General features: G+C 45.9%; 1 long non-coding RNA gene across 1 annotated transcript; it reads left to right on the forward strand.

Moving 5' to 3' along the window:
* Nucleotides 1-5849: 5849 nt before the first annotated feature.
* On the forward strand, nucleotides 5850-12212 carry LOC309849686. The gene is made up of 3 exons (XR_014303838.1): nucleotides 5850-6137; nucleotides 10080-10704; nucleotides 11815-12212. It is a non-coding gene; the product is annotated as an uncharacterized lncRNA (long non-coding RNA).
* The last annotated feature ends 9234 nt before the right edge of the window (nucleotides 12213-21446 follow it).

The raw sequence follows: 21446 nt of genomic DNA on the forward strand, positions 1-21446 counted from the left end.
TTTGAACATAAGGGTGCATGTATCCCTTTGAATTGGTGTTTCTATATTGTTTGGGTAAGTACCCAATAGTGCAACTGCTGGATGCCATGGGAGTTCTATTTTTAACTCTTTGAGGGACTTCCATACTGTTTCCTGCAGTAGCTGTGCCAGTTTGCATTCCCGCAAGCAGTGCACAAGGAGCCCTTCTTCTCCTCATCCCCACCAGCACCTGATGTTTCTTACGAATTTGATTTTAGCCATTCTGACAGATGGGAGGTGATATCTCACTGCAGTTTTGATTCCCATTTCCCTGATGATTGGTGATCACAAGCATCTTTTCATGTGCCCGTTTGCCATCTGTATGTCTTTCTTTGGAGAAATGTCTGTTCATGTCTTCTGCCCATTTTTTAATTGGATTATTTGTTTTGGGGGTTTTGGGGTGTTGAGTTGTATAAGTTTTTATATATTTTAGATACTAACCCTTTATCTGATATGTCAGTTGCAAATATCTTCTCCCATTCCACGGGTTGTATTTTAGTTTTGTGGATTGTTTCCTTTTGTTGGGAAGAAGATTATTATTTTGATATAGTCCCATTAGTTTATTTATTTTTTTAATTTATTTTTTTTTATAAACATATAATGCATTTTTATCCCCAGGGGTACAGGTCTGTGAATCGCCAGGTTTAGACATTTCACAGCACTCATCGTAGCACATACCCTCCCCAATGTCCATATCCCCACCACCCTCTCCCGTCCCCCCTCCCCTCAGCAACCCTCAGTCTGTTTTTTGAGATTGAATCTTTTATGGTTTGTCTCTCTCCCAATGCCACCCTCTTTCATTTTTTTTTTCCTACTCCTCAACCCCCCCACATTGCATCTCCACTTCCTCATATCAGGGAGATCATATGATAGTTGTCTTTCTCTGATTGACTTATTTCGCTAAGCATAATACCCTCTAGTTCCATCCACGTCCTTGCAAATGGCAAGATTTCATTTCTTTTGATGGCTGCATGGTATTCCATTCTGTATATATACCACATCTTCTTTATCCATTCATTGGTTGATGGACATTTAGGTTCTTTCCATAGTTTGGCTATTGTGGACATTGCTGCTATAAACATTAGGGTGCATGTGACCCTTCAGAGCTCCACGTTTGTATCTTTAGGATATATATCCAGTAGTGCAATTGCTGGGTCATAGAGTAGCTCTATTTTCAGTTTTTTGAGGAACCTCCACACTGTTTTCCAGAGTGGTTGCACCAGCTTGCATTCCCACCAACAGTGTAGGAGGGTTCCCCTCTCTCTGCATCCTTGCCAGCATCTGTCATTTCTTGACTTGTTAATTTTAGCCATTCTGACAGGTGTGAGGTGGTATCTCATTGTGGTTTTGATTTGTATTTCCCTGATGCCAAGTGGTGTGGAGCATTTTTTTCATGTGTCTGTTGGCCATCTGGATGTCTTCTTTGCAGATATGTCTGTTCATGTTCTCTGCCTATTTCTTGATTGGATTATTTGTTCTTTGGGTGTTGAGTTTGCTAAGCTCTTTATAGATTTTGGATACTAGCCCTTTATCTGATATGTCGTTTGCAAATATCTTCTCCCATTCTGTCTGTTGTCTTTTGGTTTTGTTAACTGTTTCCTTTGCTGTGCAAAAACTTTTGATCTTGATGAAATCCCAATAGTTCATTTTTGCCCTTGCTTCTGGTGTCTTTGGCGATGTTCCTAGGAAGATGTCGATGCAGCTGAGGTCGAAGAGGTTGCTACCTGTGTTCTCCTCAAGAATTTGGATGGATTCCTTTCTCACATTGAGGTCCTTCATCTATTTTGAGTCTATTTTCATGTGTGGTGTAAGGAAATGGTCCAATTTCATTTTTCTGCATGTGGCTGTCCAATTTTCCCACCACCATTTGTTGAAGAGGCTGTCTTTTTTCCATTGGACATTCCTTCCTGCTTTGTCGAAGATTAGTTGACCATAGAGTTGAGGGTCTATTTCTGGGCTCTCTATTCTGTTCCATTGATCTATGTGTCTGTTTTTGTGCCAGTACCATACTGTCTTGATGATGACAGCTTTGTAATAGAGCTTGAAGTCTGGAATTGTGATGCCACCAACTTTGGCTTTCTTTTTCAATATTCCTTTGGCTATTCGAGGTCTTTTCTGGTTCCATGTAAATTTTAGGATCGTTTGTTCTATTTCTTTGAAAAAAAATGGATGGGATTTTGATAGGGATTGCATTAAATGTGTAGATTGGTTTAGGTAGAATAGACATTTTCACAATATTTGTTCTTCCAATCCATGAGCATGGAACATTTTTCCATTTCTTTGTGTCTTCCTCAATTTCTTTCATGAGTACTTTATAGTTTTCTGAGTATAGATTCTTTGCCTCTTTGGTTAGGTTTATTCCTAGGTATCGTATGGTTTGGGGTGCAATTGTAAATGGGACTGACTCCTTAATTTCTCTTTCTTTTGTCTTGTTGGTGTAAAGAAATGCAACTCATTTCTGTGCATTGACTTTATATCCTGACACTTTACTGGATTCCTGTACAAGTTCTAGCAGTTTTGGAGTGGAGCCTTTTGGGTTTTCCACATATAGTATCATATCATCTGCAAAGAGTGATAGTTTGACTTCTTCTTTGCCGATTTGGATGCCTTTAATTTCTTTTTGTTCTCTGATTGCTGAGGCTAGGACTTCTAGTATTATGTTGAACAGCAGTGGTGATAACGGACATCCTTGCCATGTTCCTGACCTTAGCAGAAAAGCTTCCAGTTTTTCTCCATTGAGAATATTTGCAGTGGGTTTTTCATATATGGCTTTGATAATATTGAGGTATGTGCCCTCCATCCCTACACTTTGAAGAGTTTTAATCAGGAAGGGATGCTGCACTTTGTCAAATGCTTTTTCAGCATCTATTGAGAGTATCATATGGTTCTTATTCTTTCTTTTATTAATGTATTGTATCACATTGATTGATTTGTGGATGTTGAACCAACCTTGCAGCCCTGGAATAATTCCCACTTGGTCGTGGTGAATAATCCTTTTAATGTACTGTTGGATCCTATTGGTCAGTATTTTGGTGAGAATGTTTGCATCTGTGTTCATCAAGGATATTGGTCTGTAATTTTGTTGGGATCCTTATCTGGTTTGGGGATCAAGGTGATGCTGGCCTCATAAAATGAGTTTGGAAGTTTTCCTTCCATTTCTATTTTTTGGAACTGTTTCAGGAGAATAGGAACTAATTATTCTTTAAATGTTTTGTAGAATTCCCTTGGAAGCCATCTGGCCCTGGACTTTTGTTTGTTTGGAGATTTTTAATGACTGTTTCAATCTCCTTACTGGTTATGGGTCTGTTCAGGTTTTCTACCTCTTCCTGGTTCAGCTGTGGTAGTTTATATGTCTCTAGAAATGTATCCATTTCTTCCAGATTGTCAAATTTGTTGGCATAGAGTTGATCATAGTATGTTCTTATAATTGTTTGTATTTCCTTGATGTTGGTTGTGATCTCTCCTCTTTCATTCATGATTTTATTTATTTGGGTCCTTTCTCCTTTCTTTTTGATAAGTCTGGCCAGGGGTTTATCAATCTTATTAATTCTTTCAAAGAAAGAATTGTTTGTTCTATTGTTTTTTTAGTTTCTATTTCATTGATTTCTGCTCTGATCTTTATGATTTCTCTTCTCCTGCTGGGTTTAGGCTTTCTTTGTTGTTCTTTCTCCAGTTCCTTTAGGTGTAGGGTTAGGTTGTGTATTTGAGACCTCTCTTATTTTCTTGAGAAAGGCTTGTAACAGCTATATATTTTCCTCTCAGGACTGCCTTTGTTGTGTCCAACAGATTTTGAACCATTGTGTTTTCATTATCATTTGTTTCCATGAATTTTTTCCATTCTTCTTTAATTTCCTGGTTGACCCATTCATTTTTTAGAAGGATGCTGTTTAGTCTCCATGTATTTGGGTTCTTTACAAATTTCCTCTTGTGATTGAGTTCTAGCTTCAGAGCATTGTGATCTGAAAATACGCAGGGAATGATCCCAGTCTTTTGGTACTGGTTGAGACCTGATTTATGACCCAGGATGTGGTCTATTCTGGAGAATGTTCCATGTGCACTAGAGAAGAATGTATATTCTGTTGCTTTGGGATGGAATGTTCTGAATATATCTGTGATGTCCATCTGGTCCAGTGTGTCATTTAAGGCCTTTATTTCCTTATTGATCTTTTGCTTAGATGATCTGTCCATTTCAATGTGGGGAGTGTTAAAGTCCCCTACTATTATTGTATTATTGTCGATGTATTTCTTTGATTTTGTTATTAATTGGTTTATATAGTTAGCTGCTCCCATGTTAGGGGCATAGATATTTAAAACTGTTAGGTCTTCTTGTTGGACAAGACCCCTTGAGTATGATATAGTGTCTTTCCTCATCTCTTATTATACTCTTTGGCTTGAAGTCTAATTGATCTGATAAAAGGATTGCCACCCCAGCTTTCTTCCGATGTCCATTAGCATGGTACATTGTTTTCCACCCCCTCACTTTAAATCTGGAGGTGTCTTCGGGTCTAAAATGAGTTTCTTATAGGCAGCATATTGATGGGTTTTGTTTTTTTATCCATTCTGATACCCTGTGTCTTTTGATTGGGGCATTTAGCCCATTAACATTCAGGGTAACTATTGAGAGAGATGAATTTAGTGCCATTGTATTGCCTGTAAGGTGACTGTTACTGTATATTGTCTTTGTTTCTTTTTGATCTGCTACTTTTAGGGTCTCTCTTTGCTTAGAGGACCCCTTTCAATATTTCTTATAGAGCTGGTTTGGTGTTTGCAAATTCTTTCAGTTTTTGTTTGTCCTGGAAGCTTTTTATCTCTCCTTCTATTTTCAATGATAGTCTAGCTGGATATAGTATTCTTGGCTGCATAATTTTCTCGTTAAGTGCTCTGAATATATCATGCCAGTTCTTTCTGGCCTGCCAGGTCTCTGTGGATAGGTCCACTGCCAATCTAATGTTTTTACCCTTGTATGTTACAGACTTCTTTTCCCAGGCTGCTTTCAGGATTTTCTCTTTGTCGCTAAGACTTGTAAATTTTACTATCAGGTGATGAGGTGTGGACCTATTTTTATTGATTTTGAGGGGCGTTCTTAGCATCTCCTGGATTTTGATGTTTGTTCCCTTTGCCATATTAGGGAAATTCTCTACAATAATTCTCTCCAATATACCTTCTGCTCCCCTCTCTTTTTCTTCTTCCTCTGGAATCCCAATTATTGTAATGTTGTGTCATTTTATGGTGTCACTTATCTCTCTAATTCTCTCCTCGTGATCCAGTATTTGTTTATCTCTCTTTTGCTCAGCTTCTTTATTCTCTGTCATTTGGTCTTCTATGTCACTAATTCTTTCTTCTGCCTCATTTATCCTAGCAGTAAGAGCTTCCATTTTTGATTGCACCTCATTAATAGCTTTTTTGATTTCAACTTGGTTAGATTTTAGTTTTTTTATTTCTCCAGAAAGGGCTTTTATCTCTCTGGAGAGGGTTTCTCTAGTATCTTCTATGCCTTTTTCGAGTCCTGCTAGAACCTTGAGAATCGTCATTCTGAACTCTAGATCTGTCATATTACCAATGTCTGTATTCATTAGGTCCCCGGCCTTTGGTACTGCCTTTTGTTCTTTTTTTTGTGGTGAGTTTTTTCGCCTTGTCATTTTGTCCAGAGAGGATTTGCTTTCTCCTCCTCTGGAATTCCGCTGTTCTCCTTGGTGAGTAAAGTTGGTCTTGGCTGGATTTCTTGTTGATCTTCTTGGGGGAGGGGTCTGTTGTAGTGATTCTCAAGTGTCTTTGCCCCATGAGGAATTGCACCACCCTTACCAGGGGCTGGGCTAAGTAATCCTCTCGGGTGTGCTTTCGGGAGCTTTTGTTCCCTGAGCACTTTCCATAGAGTTCCAGAGGACGGGAACGAAGATGGTGGCCTCCCAATCTCCGGCCCAGAGGATCCGGGAGCTCGGGGTCCCACTCCTCAGTGTGCCCTCAGAGAAAAGCGCCCAAATGCCCCCGTCTCCCTGGCCTTTGGTGGCGCTTGGAGGAAAGCGCTCAATTGGTAGCACTTGGAGAAAAGCGCCCATTACTCCTGTCTCCTTGGCCTCTGGCCTCGCTCTGAGCTCACCCAGCCCGCAACCGGTTTCAAGGTAACCCCGAGCTGAGTGTGGTCTATCTTCCCGTCACTTTGGATTCACTTCTCCGCAGGTCCTACCTTTCAGAAAGTGATCAGTTTTCTGTTTCTAGAATTGTTGCTCTTCTTCTCTTCAGTTTCCCGTTGGATTTGTAGGTGTTCGCAATAGTTAGATAAGCTATCTAGCTGATCTCCTGCTACCTGATGTCTCTCAGCCTGCTACTTCTCTGCCATCTTGACTCCTCCCCCCCCCCATTAGTTTATTTTTGCTTTTGCTTCCCTTGCCTCAGGAGACCTATCTAGAAAAATGTTGCTATGGCTGATGTCAGAAAAAGGACTGCTTGTGCTCTTTTCTAGGGTTTGCATGTTTTCAGGTCTCCCATTTTGAATTTATTTTTGTGTATGATGTAGGATAGTGGTCAGTTTCATTCCTTCAGTGGCTGTCCAGTTTTCCCAACATGATTTGTTGAAGAGACTGTCTGAAGAGACAGTCATTGGATATTCTTTCCTGCTTTGTCACAGATTAATTGGCCATATGATTGTGCATTGGTTTCTGGGTTTTCTATTCTGTTCTATTAATCTAGGTCTATTTTTGTGCCAGTAGCATACTGTTTTGATTACTACAACTTGATAATATCACTTGTAATTCACGGGAATTGTAATGCTTCCAACTGGCTCTTCTTTTTCAAGATTACTTTGTCTTTTTGGGTCTTTTGTGGGTCCATACGGTTTTTAGGATTGTTTGTTCTAGGTCTGTGAAAAATGCTGGTGGCTTTTTGATTGCCTTGTGTAGTAGAGACATTTTTACAATATTCGTTCTTCTAATCGATGAGCATGGAATGTCTTTTATTTTCTTTTTATATCATCTTCAATTTCTTTCATCAGTGTTTTATAGTTTTCAGAGTGCAGGTCTTTCACCTCCTTGGTTAGGATTTGGTGCAATTGTAAATGGGATTGTTCTCTTTCTCTCTCTCTTTTTTTAAAAAAGATTTATTTGACACAGAGAGAGAGAGAGATCACAGGTAGGCAGCGAGGCAGGCACAGAGAGAGGGGGAAGCAGGCTCCCCACTTAGCAGAGAGCCTGATGCAGGGCTCGATCCCAGGACCCTGAGATCATGACCTGAGCCGAAGGCAGAGGCTTAACCCACTGAGTCACCCAGGTGCCCCTGGGATTGTTCTCTTCATTTCTCTCTCTGCTGCTTCATTATTAGTGTATAGAGAAGCAACAGATTTCTGTGCATTGATTTTGTATCCTGCAACTTTACTGATTTCATTTATCAGTTCTAGCTCTTTGTTGGAGGAGTCTTTTGGGTTTTCTATATATAGTGTATCATTTTGTTCGTTTTTGAGAGAATTTCTACCAAAACACCAGTCTGAGTTACTATAGCTCGTCAGTTGTTCTTTCAAATAAAAATGGTGCTCCGTATCAGGAGTAACTGGTTCAGTTCACCATTCCATCCCACAAATGCTTTTTATTTAATATGAGAATTGGGTTTCAAAATGCAGCAGAAATGTTTTGTGTGTATGTCTCAGCTAGTCACGCAGAATGTTAAAAAGATACTCAAGGGTGGAGATTTAATAAAATTAATGATTTCTACTGCTTCATAAGGAACATTCATAAGTATAAGTGGCTTTTTCTTTTTAATATAAGCGTGTGGTGAGGAAGAAATAAAATAACTTTTTGTTCAATTTGATGCTAGTATTTTGGCTCACGCAGGTGTCAGCAGTTTTGCTGACTTCCCACCACTGCCTTCCCACTACTGGACAGATGTCAACTCCATGAAGATGACAAATGATGTCTAAATAGTTAAAAATATTTTTACCTCCTTGGCCCCTGATAGGGTCTCAGGGAACCGCAGGGATCTGTGGACCATCCTTTGAGATGCACTGAGCTACAGAGTCAGGAAGAGGTGGTAACAAGGCCTGGGAAGGGATCCCCACCTGTGGGAGGAGCTGCTTCCAGCCACTCCCGACACTGTCCAGGAGGTCTGGGCCTCTGCTGCCCACACAAAGGGCAGCATCTAGGGCTGTGGGGGCTGTCTGGGCTGGGGAGAGTGTGTGCTAGGGATTGATCAACTTTAGTTTGAAGCTCAAGTAGCTTTTCCAGGTCAGAAAGTGCAGCCTTTGGAGAGTAGGGACTGGAAAATGCAGCAGAGGCTGCATGGGCAGCAGTTGCTAAAGAGAAAGACCTAGAGGGCCATGGAATGGGCTATCCTTCTAGAAGACACCCCAGGAGACAAGCGGCTGCAGGTTTGCTGCCCTGACTCTGGGCTCCGGCAGGGGTCCCTGTCCCTGCCTACCTGCCTGCCTGGTCCCTCACCCCACAGCCAGTTTGGGGGCCTTTTAGGGTCTGTTGTTCCTTCCGTTAGTTGCAGAGCAGGGGTAAGTGTGCAAATGAAGGGAAACGTCTCCCCGTCTAAGCTCACAGATCTGAAGATGGGTCAGGAATTCATTGGGAGGATCTGGGTTTGGTTCTGTTTTATTTTAAAGTGCTACGTACATCTTGTAGATGAAGCAGAAGCCTCACGTATGCAGCCCTAACTGATTCCTAAGTCTCATGGCTCATTCTTCTCACCTCCCACCCTGAGTTTGGTCCATTCCATTCTGTCTCCCACCAGAAATCCCTGACACCCTCCTCCTCCACCCCCACATCAAGCAGCTTCCCTCCTCTGCTTTAAACTTGCCCCCAAATTCACCTCCTTCAGAATTCTTTCTCCATCTCTCCAGTCTTCCTCTGCAGAAACTTCCTCTGCAGTCTCTGATTCATTTCCAGTTCCCTCAGTGCTCATCATAGGTAAAACTCCCATCTTTGAGCAGCAGGACTGCTGAGTATCTCATGTGTGGTGTCTCTAATTCTTATCATAGGAGTCCTCCCCCGATCCCCAGTCCCCTTTTTCTGGACCTAGCATCGTCGCAGTGATCTGGTCAAGCATGTCGATTTTCCCTCTAGTACATCACCTTCCTCTGTTTTCCTCTTTTCATCTGCACACCTCTGCCCTGATCCAAGCCTTGTCTCCTGCCTGGACTACGGCACGGCCTCTTTTTACCCCTTCCCAGACCCCATGCACTAGGACTGAAGCTCCTTGAGGACAGAACTTGCCCGTTGCATTCAACACCATCTCCAGAGCCCAGCATAATGTCTGATCATACTATCTGTAAGACATTTACTTTGAAGAAATGAACAGATGGAAGCAGTAGACAAAGGAAAAATGATGGCCATTTTACAGATGAAGATACTGAGTCTCATTAAGGAATGTGCCATGACCTCATGCTGTCCCCACAGGAAGGGGCCCCAGTGAGAACACAGCCATGTGCGTCGGTCGCTAAAGCCTGTGACTGCCGCCCCCCCCCCCCGCCCCCTGCCACTTGTCTTCCTTACTTGAGTCAGACGCCCATCATCCATTCTGCCTCCATGCCTTACTGACCAGCCTAGATGGATCGTGAACTCCTGCGGGAGGGCAGTGACGTCAAACGTTCTCATAAGTCCCTGCACTTGACAGTTGCCTTGATTTTGAGTTGGGGGCTCAGGGTTTCGAATAGGATCCCTCAGTGTTAGGTACACGATCCTTAAACAAATAACTCTGCCTCTTGGAACCTGGCTTCCTGGTGGGTAGATGGGGTTGATGATGTGCGCATCTACCACTCAGCAAAACCACAGAAAAGCAGGAGGCCAAGGCTGGGACAGGGGCAGTGGCAATGGGGTGGGAGAGAAGCCAATGGGAGGGGGACGTGTCCTGGAAGCAGAATCAACAAGTGTCACCAGCATAAGGGATGGTGACCATCTTTCCTGGTTGGGGACCTAGGACTGCTGTGCAGGCCAGAATGAAGCCCCCGTCCCTCATTGGGGTTCTTCATCACATGGGCTGTTTACTGTGCTTGAGGTGTTGAAAACATCCTCCTTTCTCAACAATAAAGTCTTACGGTCACCTTTGGTCACCCTCTTCCTTCTCTCATCCAGGGTGTTCCGCAAGAGCATTCGCTGCTGACAGCGTGAGGCCGCGCTCTCCTTCCTGGTCTCGTTCTTACTCTGTTCCCGGGCGTCTTCACCTCGGCCTTTGTCGGAGCAGCCGCCTCGAGTCCCAGGATCGCCTGCTGCTCCCGGCTGAGCCCTAGAAGGGCTCCCCATTGCCTGTGGAGATCAGCCTTCGGAGCCCGGCTGTGGCTCCCTGCACATGGGTTCCCATCTTGCCTTAGTGGCCTCTCGCCCCCTCAGGAGCCCCCCTTCAGTCAGACTCATCTCCTCACTTCTGTCTTCCAAAGGGGCTTTGCTGTCCTTGGGAATCCTAAAATCTTTACTCTGGAGGAAAGCTGAATGGCATCTATCCAGCCTCAGTTCAGACTTCCTTCCAGATTCTTCGCTAATAAAACGGTTTCCTCTGGATTGCAATGGTTTCCAGCGGTCCCTCCTCCAAAGGGGTACCAGCTGCTCCCCTGCGTTTCATTTGCTACTTTGCCTCCTGCCACTGCCGATCTGCCTCCCTGGGGCCCCGTTCACATCTCACTCCTCCAGCGCCCTTCGGCCACCAAGCCTGCAGTGGTCATCCTTCTTCCTTCCCCGTCTCCTGGTGGTGGCAGTTAACAACGTAAGTTGGTTTTGGTTCTTTGTTTGTTTGTTTTAAAAATTGTCATAAAATACACATACCACAAGAGTTACCATCTCAACCATTTTTAACTGTTCATTTCAGTGGCCTGGAGTAGAGTCACGCTGTGGGGGGCCCATCACCGCCATCCATCTCCAGAACTTTCTCATCAACTCATTAAACACTAACTCCCCATCTCCTGCCCCACCAGTCCCTGGCAACCACCCTTTTAAGTTCGGTCTGTATGAACTTGACTCCTCGAGGGTCCTCGTATGAGCAGAATCAGATGCATGTGACCGTTCGTGACTGGCTTACTTCACTTAGCCCGTGTCCTCCGGATTCACCTGTCCTGTAGCACAGATGCATAGTCAGCATCACCTGCCTTTTTGAGGCCGCCTCAGATTCCACCAGGAGTGCAGGCCACATGTTGCTCTTGCGCTCCTCCATGGGGGGTCCCCTGGGTCGTTCCCCCCTCTCGGCTACTGTGAGTGAGCAGCACGAGTTTTGAGTCAGACAGGGTTCCAAGTTTCAGTCTCGGCTTGGTTCGCTTTGTCGCTGGGGTCAGATGTCTAACCTCCAGGAGTTTCAGGCTTCTTACATATACTATGAGGTGGTGTTACATGCCTTTTAGGATTTTTATAGGCAGTGAAGGAGAAAAGGGGTGTGCGGGAACTGGTGAGCCACCTGCCAATGGGGGGGTGCTCGGGGGAGCCGGGAAGTTCCTCCCGTGGGTCACGTACCAGCATGACTTGGTAGCGCTAGCTGCCCTCTTTGTGAAATCGACAGCAGTTCCATCTCTATAGCTCTCAGGGGGCAGGGACTTGAACATAAAAAATAATCACTAACTCTTTGCTGATTGTTTGACTTGGAAACAGCTGTGTGTGTGAGCGCATAAAAGCAGGAGTGTGAGTGTGAGTCGATGTAAATATGTGTGTGCACGCCCATGGGGCACCAGAGAGGGGGTGAGGGGGTGTGTTTGCGGAAGGCAGGGTCAGCCCATAAATATTGCCTCTAGTGTGTATGACTCACATGCTGGAAGACCCCACATGGTGGGGGTGGGGAACAGGAGTGCATGTTTTGTGTCTGTTTATTCTGTATTTCTTGCCCCTCCAGGTTCTCCATGCTGCTCCCCCCCTCCCCGGGGGTGGAGGCCACATGTATGGAGTGAATAAGTGCGCTGGCAGTTGGGGAACAGGGTTGCACATAACAGAGGAGTATGGACAATCGCACGTTCTTTGTTCTGCCTGCTGGTCCCCTGTCCCCACTTCACGCCCACCCTAAAGCCCCGTTCTCTATGCCAGCCTGGCCTGCCCACTCCTGCAGCCCAACAGAAGGCCTGTCGCCACTTGGCTTCTGCGTGCTCTGGCCTTGTGACAATGCCGTCGCCCTCCCAACGCCTCCCCCTCCCCGGCCACTTTGCTTTGGCAGGTGTGAAATATTAATTGCCTCACTGGGGACTGGGCTCTTTCTGTCTGTCGTGTCTGACCAGAATATCATTCTCTCCTGCAAATATAATTACCGGGATGGGGGGGGGGGCTGCAAGGTAGGGAGGGGTGTGGGGGGGGCGTTGAGAAGGGCTGCAGCTTTTTTTCTTAATCGCCTCTCGCCTGTCTGTTAATTAGGAGCCGTGCTTTGCTACATGCTGAGATATTTTGGTTAATTATGAAAGAGAAAAGGACAAATTTGTCACGTCTTTTGTTTTCGTTCCGCCACGTCTCGTGGTGACAGCGGTGTAAGGCTGACGGACTGCTCAGGCGGCAGCGCCAGATGCTCACGGCCCCTCCTCAGAAGGTGGGGGGGGAAGGGACCCGGTGGGGGGGGAGGGACTGCCTGCGCCCCATCCGTGGGGGTCCAAGGCAGAGATTCCCATGTGCGGGGGGGTGCCAGGGAGGGCCCCCCCTTCCCCGGAAAGAAGGGGTGGGGAGACACCTTCCTGCGCTGTGGGGTCTGCATCGCTGGCCTTCAGCTGATATCCCGTGGGGCAAACCTGAACTTGCCATGAGAGTTCAGGGCAAACAGGTGGCTTGCTAGTACCCCAAGGGTCCTGAGGAAGTGCGAGGCCTGTTCGTGTTGGAGTCGGGGGTGAGTCTGATGCAATGTGGTACTCTGTGAGCGCACCATGGCATAGCCCGCCCGGGGCTTGTGCAGAGATGTGCTAGTCCTCTGGCCACTGTCGTCTGGCTAAGGCCTCCAGGCCCGCCCGTACCGTATTCCCCTAGAGTGGGAGAAGACCCCGCCTTTGGGCTCGGTGGCTCCCTGAGCTTCTGTGTGATGGTTAAGTTTATGTGTTGACTTGGCTTGGCTATGGTGTCCAGCTGTTTGCTCAAACACCAGTGTAGATATTGCCGCAAAGATATGTTTTAGATGTGATTAATATAGCACGCCAGTAGACTTTGAGAGAAGCAGATTAACCTCCATAATGTGCTTGGGCCTCATCCAATGATCTGAAGGCCTTAAGAACAAAGGCAGAGGCTTCCCAAAGAAGGAGTAATTCTCCTCAAGACTGCAACATGGAAACCCCCTGTTTCTCACCTTCTAGCTGGCCTACAGATTTCAGACTCAAGACTGCATCAACTTTTACCTAGCCTGCCGACCTGCCTTCCAGGTTTCGCCTTTGCCAGCTCCCATGATCCCATAAGACAAATCCTTAAAATAAGTCTCTCTCAATATATATGTTATAGAAAGTAACCTATAGCCATACCTACATATGATATATGATGCATATGGTATATGTATCTCCTGTAGCTGTTCCTCTGGTGAACCCTGACTAATATGGACCCCAATGCATCCCTTACCCACAACCTGGTCTTAGAGTTGCCTGCTTCACTCCCTGTCTTCTCCACGAGTTGCAAGAAACAACAACAAGGATGCTAATGCCCTAGCATCCCCTGGGCCTTGCACAGGGCCTGTCTGTACTAGGCCTTAATATGCATTTGTTGCATATTGAATGAGTTCATTTGGGAAACAAGAAAGACCTACATCCCCTATAACCAATCAAATAATGATCCAAGACAGCCTGGGCAGTTCCTGACTTATAAATGGGTTGAGTTCCAAAAATTCATTTGAATTAGTTGTCTGAAGCTTTTTCCCATAACAACAAGGCTATCAGTGCTGGCAAGCCTCCAGGGCTGGCTGCCAAAAACCTATTTAACCCATAGTATAGATTAAGTACTGTGCATTTGCCATGAAAAATAGTAGAAAACAATACTCTTGCAAGGCTAGTAATTAAAAGAGAAATATGATAGTATTGAATAAAAATAGATGAAATTTTTCATTTTGAATATTGGAGTTTGAGGAAAAACAGGAAGGGATGAGCAAGTAGAGGGAGACTTAGGGAAAATCTGAACGGAATTTCTGAGTCGTTGCGACAGTTTTAGGAGTGGATGGGGCCACGTCTTTATTTGATCTAATTTCTGCTGAGAACTCAAGATTGTTCCTATCGCTCTTTGATTGCTAAATAATGAAGCTCCTTCTCACTGGTCTCAATTAAAGCCATTAGTTTGTCCACAACTGTAACAAAAGGAGGAAGTAAAGGAACCCTGGGGTGCACAGGAGAAAGCCCACCAAAAAAAAAACAAAAACAAAAACAAAAACAAAAACAAAAAAAACCAGAATGGGAATGTGCCCAAGTGGGAAGAGCCTGGACTGGAGACCCGCCCTGAAGCCCTACTGTAGGGAATGCCGCGCGGCCAACTCGGCAGTTCCCCGCGCCTGTCACCAGGAGGCACTATTGTGCCGTTGTCGCCTAAGACTGGGGGTGCGCTGCCTTTGAGGAGTGGTTGCCTTTGGGAAAGCGGGAGGGGTAGCGTGGGGTGCACATTTCCAAGCTGAGTGTCAGGCCTGCATTGGCATTCTCCAGTTCGAAAGATCGAGATGAGTGTTACAGACAGAAAAAGATGTCCCAAGATCCAAAGTGGGGAAGTGCGGACAGTGGGAGACTCATGGGAAAGGTGAGCCTGGGACTGGATCTTTGGGGCTAGCATAGTGGGGCCAGTGGAAAGACCGGGGGGCAAGTTTCAAACAGGGTCAGTGTGAACAAAGTTCCTGAAACAAGAGGGGGCCCGGTATGTTCTGGGAAGGGAGGTAACCCTGGGACATTGACTTTGTGAAATAAAACAATGGGGAATAAATGTGGATGTTAGGATCCAGAGGTCGTGGTGGTGGTGGTGGTGCTGTTTTCATGTGTGGAGCGGGGAGCAAGACAGTGAGTTCTTTTTTAAAAACCAAAAGGTTTTGACTTTGAATATTTTCAGATTTGCCAAGATAGTCCAGGGTTCCATGTACCCTTCACACAGCTTCTCCTAATGTTAGCATCTTACATGATCACGGCACATTTATCAAAACTAAGAAATTAACATCTATACAATGCGAGTAAGGAAACTACAGACTTTATTCCACTTTAACCAGTTTTCCCACTGAGTCTCGTTTCCTGTTCCAGGATCCCGTTCAGTGTACCCTGTTATCTTCAGGCCTCTGTCTTCTTCAATCTGTGACAGTTTCTCAACATTCCCTGATTTTATGGGTTTTTAGAAAGGATACCACCTGGGGGAAGTATCCTTCACATTGAATTATTCCAGGAGGCACATGATCTCAACATGACTTATTACTGGGGATGTGAGCCCTTGAAAACTTTCTCTAAGGGTAGATTCAATCTAATTTTCCAAAATAATTGAACATTCCTGCCTACACACACCTTGTTGTCCAGATGAACTAGAAAAGCATTCCTGTTCCTGAGAAGCTGCACACTTGACCCTCTCTGGATAACTGACCATCAGCATTTTCTTTAAAAAGTCACTATTCCTCTCTCTCCATGCTTTGTTAGAAGTGAGTCACTAAGTCCAACCTACATCCAAGGAGATGGAAATTAAGCTCCACCTTCTGGAAGAAAGAGTGGCGAAGAATTTTTGGAGCTCTGGTAAAACCACCAGGTAATAATACATATTGGGGGAAGATGATTTGAAGCTATACAACTATCTTATTTTGATGAGTTCATGACTGGGAACACTGATTTCTGTAACTGTGGGACAGAGGACATACTTTGGAGGGAGATAGACATATGATAAGAGCTCTGAGGTTCCCAGGATTAGGGGTTTGTGTGTGAGAATCAGGGAAGCCCATTCCTTTGCCCACCGTTAGTCTCTAGCACCTTGTTGCCAGACCTGGGAGTAGCTATGTGTTGAGACCCTAGCTGAGACCCCTAAAGACATGGTCATGGAGGTGGTGGAAGTGGGGCGGGGGTACGTGCAGATGTGGGAGGAGAAAGGTGCAATTAGCATGGGTTCCTGGTCATGAGTTATTGGCCATCTTTTGCAGGGGAAGGGTCAGGAACCCTATCAGCTGTAAGAAGTCAGGCTGTCTTGTCTCGTGGCCCTTCCTGCTGGCCCTGGGATGGATGGGAGTGGAAGGGTGGCTTCCAGCTTCTTTGAGGGCCTTCCTTCTGAGTTGAGACAGCAGCCTGCTTTCCAGCCCACTCGGGAGCTGCTGATAGCCTCCTCTTTAAGGCTGGAGCTTGACAGAGACCAGCTGGCTAGTCCACTGATTGTGCTTGATCTCGATCAACCCCCCGCCCCCCAAGCACCCCAGATCCAGGAGGTCCGTTTGTAACTGGGACTCTCTTAGCTCTGTTGGGTTGCCAAGAGCAGCGAGGCACTGATACAAGCTGCTGGTGTCCTAGCCTCAGGGCCCTGGGGACTTTGGCCCTTCTATTTTTTTCCTCCACAATTCAGCTTTAAAGACAGTTGCCTGGAGAAGAGAGCTATTTGTGCCTTTAGAGCTGGGATTTGGATTGCCTGCAGGGTGTCCCTCGGGCTGGCTATCCTCCTTTCTCCTTTACTTAGTCATCTCTGCCACTGTCCAGCCTGGCTGAGTTGGGTGGGATTCAAAGAGTGGCATCCCCAAATATCTCCTATGATTGATCATTGAAGGAATGATCTCTTTCAGCATCTTCAGCCTGTCTTTGACTGATTCGATTTCATGGATCTGTGATCTGGTCTATCTCACCTCTTCCAAAAAGCTTTCCTGGATTAACTTTACATCTCCCCAATTTTAATTTAGCTAATTTAACCTCAATTCTGTGCTGTCTCTGAAATTTCAGATGTAAACATTCATACTCCCTTACTAAAACGTCAGCTCTTTGAAGGCATCTCCCTCCTCCCTAAGTCTGTATTATTGATAGGCAGATTAAAAGATGAAAACAGAATTTTTTTTTTTTTAATTCTATATGGTCCTTAGTGCCTTCTGACTCAGTTTGTCTTCTGGAATGGTCGAAGACCTGGATCAGACTTCCAGGAACCTAGGCTTGTCCCATCCATTCTCATCCGTGTGTGTGTGTGTGTGTGTGTGTGTGTGTGGTGTGTGTGTGTGTGTTGGGTCGGGGTTGCCTGTTATTCCAACCCTGTGGCCAGCCCTCTGTGCTGCAGCGTGTCCAGTTTCCAAAAGAAATTAGCAGGAGACAGAGTTACCCTTCCTCACAGGGCTTCGAAGAATTCCCCCTACCCCAAGGCCACGAACCCTTCCCTGTCCCTTCAGAGGAAGGCTCCAGTGCCTACAATAAGGAAACCACGGACAGACATCTTCCATCTGTCAAGAAGGGGGGAAGCGTGCTGGGTCTCTCTAGGTCTTTTATTCTTTTCCTTGTCTCCTTATTTGCATTCAGTAAGGAGGTGACACATTCTAGAACATAACCTCCCTTTTTCATTCCAGGAATCTAATTGTTATTTCTGTGTTTGTGAAAGATAAAGGATTAGCAAGAATGCTTTGCATTAAGGCGCCATTTATAAATCCTTTATAATTATTTATGAAATTATCCCACATTTTATAGCATGGGAGATAATAACTTAAATTGATGTATTAAACATGCACAATCATTATTTTAACAATATTAAATGCACCTCTGTAGAATAATCATTTCATAAATACGAAGAAAGCATTCAGAAGTGGCACCTTAATTTAAGACATTACAGGATTCGTGACACCCAAATCCACGACCCTTTTTCTTGAAGACAGATGGAGTTTCTTATCTGGCTGCAGTGTTCCTCTTTCGTGAAGTGAAAATGAATTCTTAAATTAAAAACTATATTATCGAGGTAATTTTGGCAATGTGATGAAGCAATGGGAGAGGAGATAAGCAGAATTTCCAGGGACCAGAACAAATTGGACAAACCTTATCTTTGCTTGTCTCCATCCTCCCCACGCCCAGGGTACTGGAAGAGTCGTCTGGTCTCTGGGAATCCTGCAGTGTTCTGGGGAGGAGGTAAGAACAGGCTGATGGTGAAGACCGTTGCTTTATTTCCCTCTAATGCCACGGCTTGGGGGGCTGTTTTGAGAAACCCTAAGAAGAAGATCCATATTGCACAGCAGTAGATTTCTGCAATGAGGGGCTATAAAATAAATTATTTTTTTGCCAGGTTAGTGAATCCAAGGTAAGTAAGCCATGCTCCCCAGCGGTGCAGCACCACTGTCTTTTGCTGGTGGTGCCCTCTGCTGGCCACTTCTAGAATTTCAATACCATACATTCACTGCACGGATAGTGAAGCTCTTTTTAGGGTCTATGCCCTGTGCTAAGCGTTTGGTCAACATGATCTTATTCAATTTTCACAACAATCATTGAATGACAAAACTGAGGCCCAGGGATGAGGGTAAATCTACTCTGCATTTAGAGACCACGCTCCACGGTCTTAATGAGTCTATTTAGACATGCATCTTAGTCTCTAACTCAAGTCTAGTAGTATCTCCAGTGCAAGTCCTTTGGGAGAGATGGGGGTCTTTGATATGTATACTCTATATTCTCCGATCCAGTCATGGCCCCTGTACTTTCAAATCCTGGAAGCCACTGCGGACTCTTCTTTCTCTCTCACCTCATACGCAAGCCCCGTCAGGACTTCACCTTCAAAATATATTCAGGATCCAGCTGCTTCTTCTTCTTTTTTTTAATTTTGTTTCTTTCTTCTTTTTTTTTTCTTTCTTTCTTTTTTTTTTATTACCATATAATGTATTATTTGCCCCAGAAGTACAGGTCTGTGAATCATCAGTCTTTCACAGTTCACAGCACTCACCATAGAGCATACCCTCCCCAATGTGCATCACCCAGCTACCCTATCCCTCCCCCTCACCCCCCAGCAACCCTCAGTGTGTTTCCTGGGATTAAGAGTCTCTTATGGTTTGTCTCCCTCCAAATCCCATCTTGTTTCATTTTTTCCTCTCCTCCCCCACAACTCCCTGCCCTGTCTCTCAAATTCCTCATATCAGGAGATCATATGATAATTCTTTCTCTGATTGACTAATTTCACTCAGCATAGTACCCTGTCGTACCATCTACGTTGTTGCAAATGGCAAGATTTCATTTCTTTTGATGGCTGCATAGTATTCCATTGTGTATATACACCACATCTTCTTTATCCATTCATCTGTTAATGGACAACTTGGTTCTTTCCAAGAAGCTGGACATTGTTCCAGCTTCTTTTTTTCCGAACCACTTCCTCCATTACCATCTTGGTCTAAGGCCCTGCCACAGCTTGTGGGTGTTACGTCAACAGCCTCCTACCTGGGTTTCCATAGCCGTTAGAGCGAGTCTAGTAGGACACCAGTGAAGGTGTGCTCCTTCACCTTCTCATGGCACGTAAAAGCCAAAGAGTCTCACAGTGATCCAAAGAACACTACAAAGTCTGGTCTCTGGTCACAATCGCCACCTCTCTCCCTCTCCTCCCTTTTGCTCACTCTACATCTGCCCATGGGCCACCATGGCATTCCTTGAATATGTGAGTCGAACTCAGCCTCTGAACCTTTGCACTGGCTGATTTCACTGTCTGAAATGTCCTTCTCCCACATATCTTCGTAACTTGCTTCCTCACCTCCTTCAAACTTGCCTCAAATCCCACCTACTTAGTGAGGCCCACCCTGATCCCTCTATTTAAAATTACACTCCTCTGTGCCTCATTGCGAATCTTCCTTCCCTGTGTTGCTTTTTCTTCATCCGTTTCTAGTCTGTTATATAAGGTATTTAGTTAATGTGCTCATTCTCTATCTCTGCCATCTCCCCCACTAGAATGCAAGCTCCCTGAGGGCAAGTTTTTGTGTGTTTGGTATCTGTTTGTTTCCCAGCACCCCGGAAGAGCGCCTGGCACAATGTAGGTCCTTAACCAACCCTGTTTCACGGTGCAGCATTGCTGCCTTGTCCCCAGTTGGTGGAGGATAGAGTGACTGTCCTGGTTTGCCCAGGACTGGCCTGGTTTTCATACTGAAAACCCAGCATCTAGGAAAACCTCTTAGTCCCTGGCAAATCGGGATGGTTGGTTACCTGAATGACTTGCAAAAACGTCAGGAAGAAGGGACAGCTGTCCCCAGGAGCTAGTTAGATCTCCACCGCCCCCCACCCTGGCCTGAGCCTGCCTTCGCCCACATCACTAGAGGATGGGGTGGGGGCCGGGAGAATGGCTCCATCTCAGAAAAAGCCTTTGAGTTATTGAAATTGCAGCTTATTATGAAGAAGAAAGTGAGTTTCTATTTCCCTGTAAGTGGCACAGGAGTAGAAAAATGATAGTGTAGTGATGTTCCAGTGGAACAGTTATTTTCCCGAGCCGGAGCAACAGAGTGCAATCTTTGATCACCCACCCCCTCCAGCTGAGTTTAGTGGCCGATAAATCTTCCTGGAGCCTCCCGGACCTGTGGCTGCTGCCTCCGCAGGGCCTCCCTGGCAGGCTCGGTCCTCATCTTCCCCACTGACCCCTGCTTCTCCTGACTCTGCTTTTTAGGTGATTGATCTGGGCCAGAGCCGAGGGCAGAGGTGAAGGGAGACTGAGGCAGAGGACAGGGAGGGGGTTTCCACTCACTCGCTCAGGGCGTGACCTTGAAGCACAGATGCAGGAAGGTCTGCCTTGGGGCTGGGCTGGGCTGGGGCAGTGGCAGAGATACAGAGCAGGGAGCAGAGATCAGAAAGGTTTTAAAGCCCGTCGCATTAAGATGGTCGGGGAAGGCAGGCGAAGGAGAAGGCCGGGTCGGAAGGCGAGGCCAGGTCTGGGAGAGCAGACAAGCACAGGTGGGCTTGTCTGTCCTGCCTGCCCGAGGAGGTGTACCAGCAGAACTTTCTCTCCCTTCTGACGAAGTCTCAGTGTTTCCTGAGGTTGTTTGGTCCCTGAGTCTGCCTGGCTTTAGTCCACTGGTGCGCCAGGGGGAGGACGCCACCCACCGGGGAGGTCAACAACAGACTTGTCTTGCTCACAGCTCTGGAGGCTGGAGGCCCAGGATCAAAGTGCGGGGGAGAGCGCTTCCTGGCTTCCAGATGGCCCTCGCACGGGGTCTTCCCAAGGGAGAGGGATGAAGGGGGAGGAGAGGAAACGGGCGCTGCTGTGTCTCTTCCTCTTCTTCTAAGAGCACCAGCCCTACTGGGTTCGCCCTCCCCCCATGACCTCATATAACCTTTCCACCCCCTTACAGCCCTGTCTGCAAACACAATCACTCTGGGGCTTGGGGCTTCAGCCTATGAACTTGGAAGGGGTGAGAGGGGCAGGGGGACACAGATATTCAGTCCAGAATCCTGCCTTCTCGGTGCTTCCTCTTGGTTCCTGGATTGCTACCAGAGAAGAGGTCTGAGACAATCTCACGCTCAGCCTGGATCGTGTCTCGTCCCAGATATTTAAGCGGTTCTGTCCTTAGACCAGCAACATCAGCGTTCCCTGGGAACTACTCAGAAATGCAAATTCTCAGGCTCTACCCCAGACATCCTGAATCAAGGACTCCAAATCGGTTGT

The sequence above is a fragment of the Mustela nivalis genome, assembly GCF_964662115.1.
Source record: "Mustela nivalis genome assembly, chromosome: 16".
Taxonomy (NCBI): Eukaryota; Metazoa; Chordata; class Mammalia; order Carnivora; family Mustelidae; genus Mustela; species Mustela nivalis.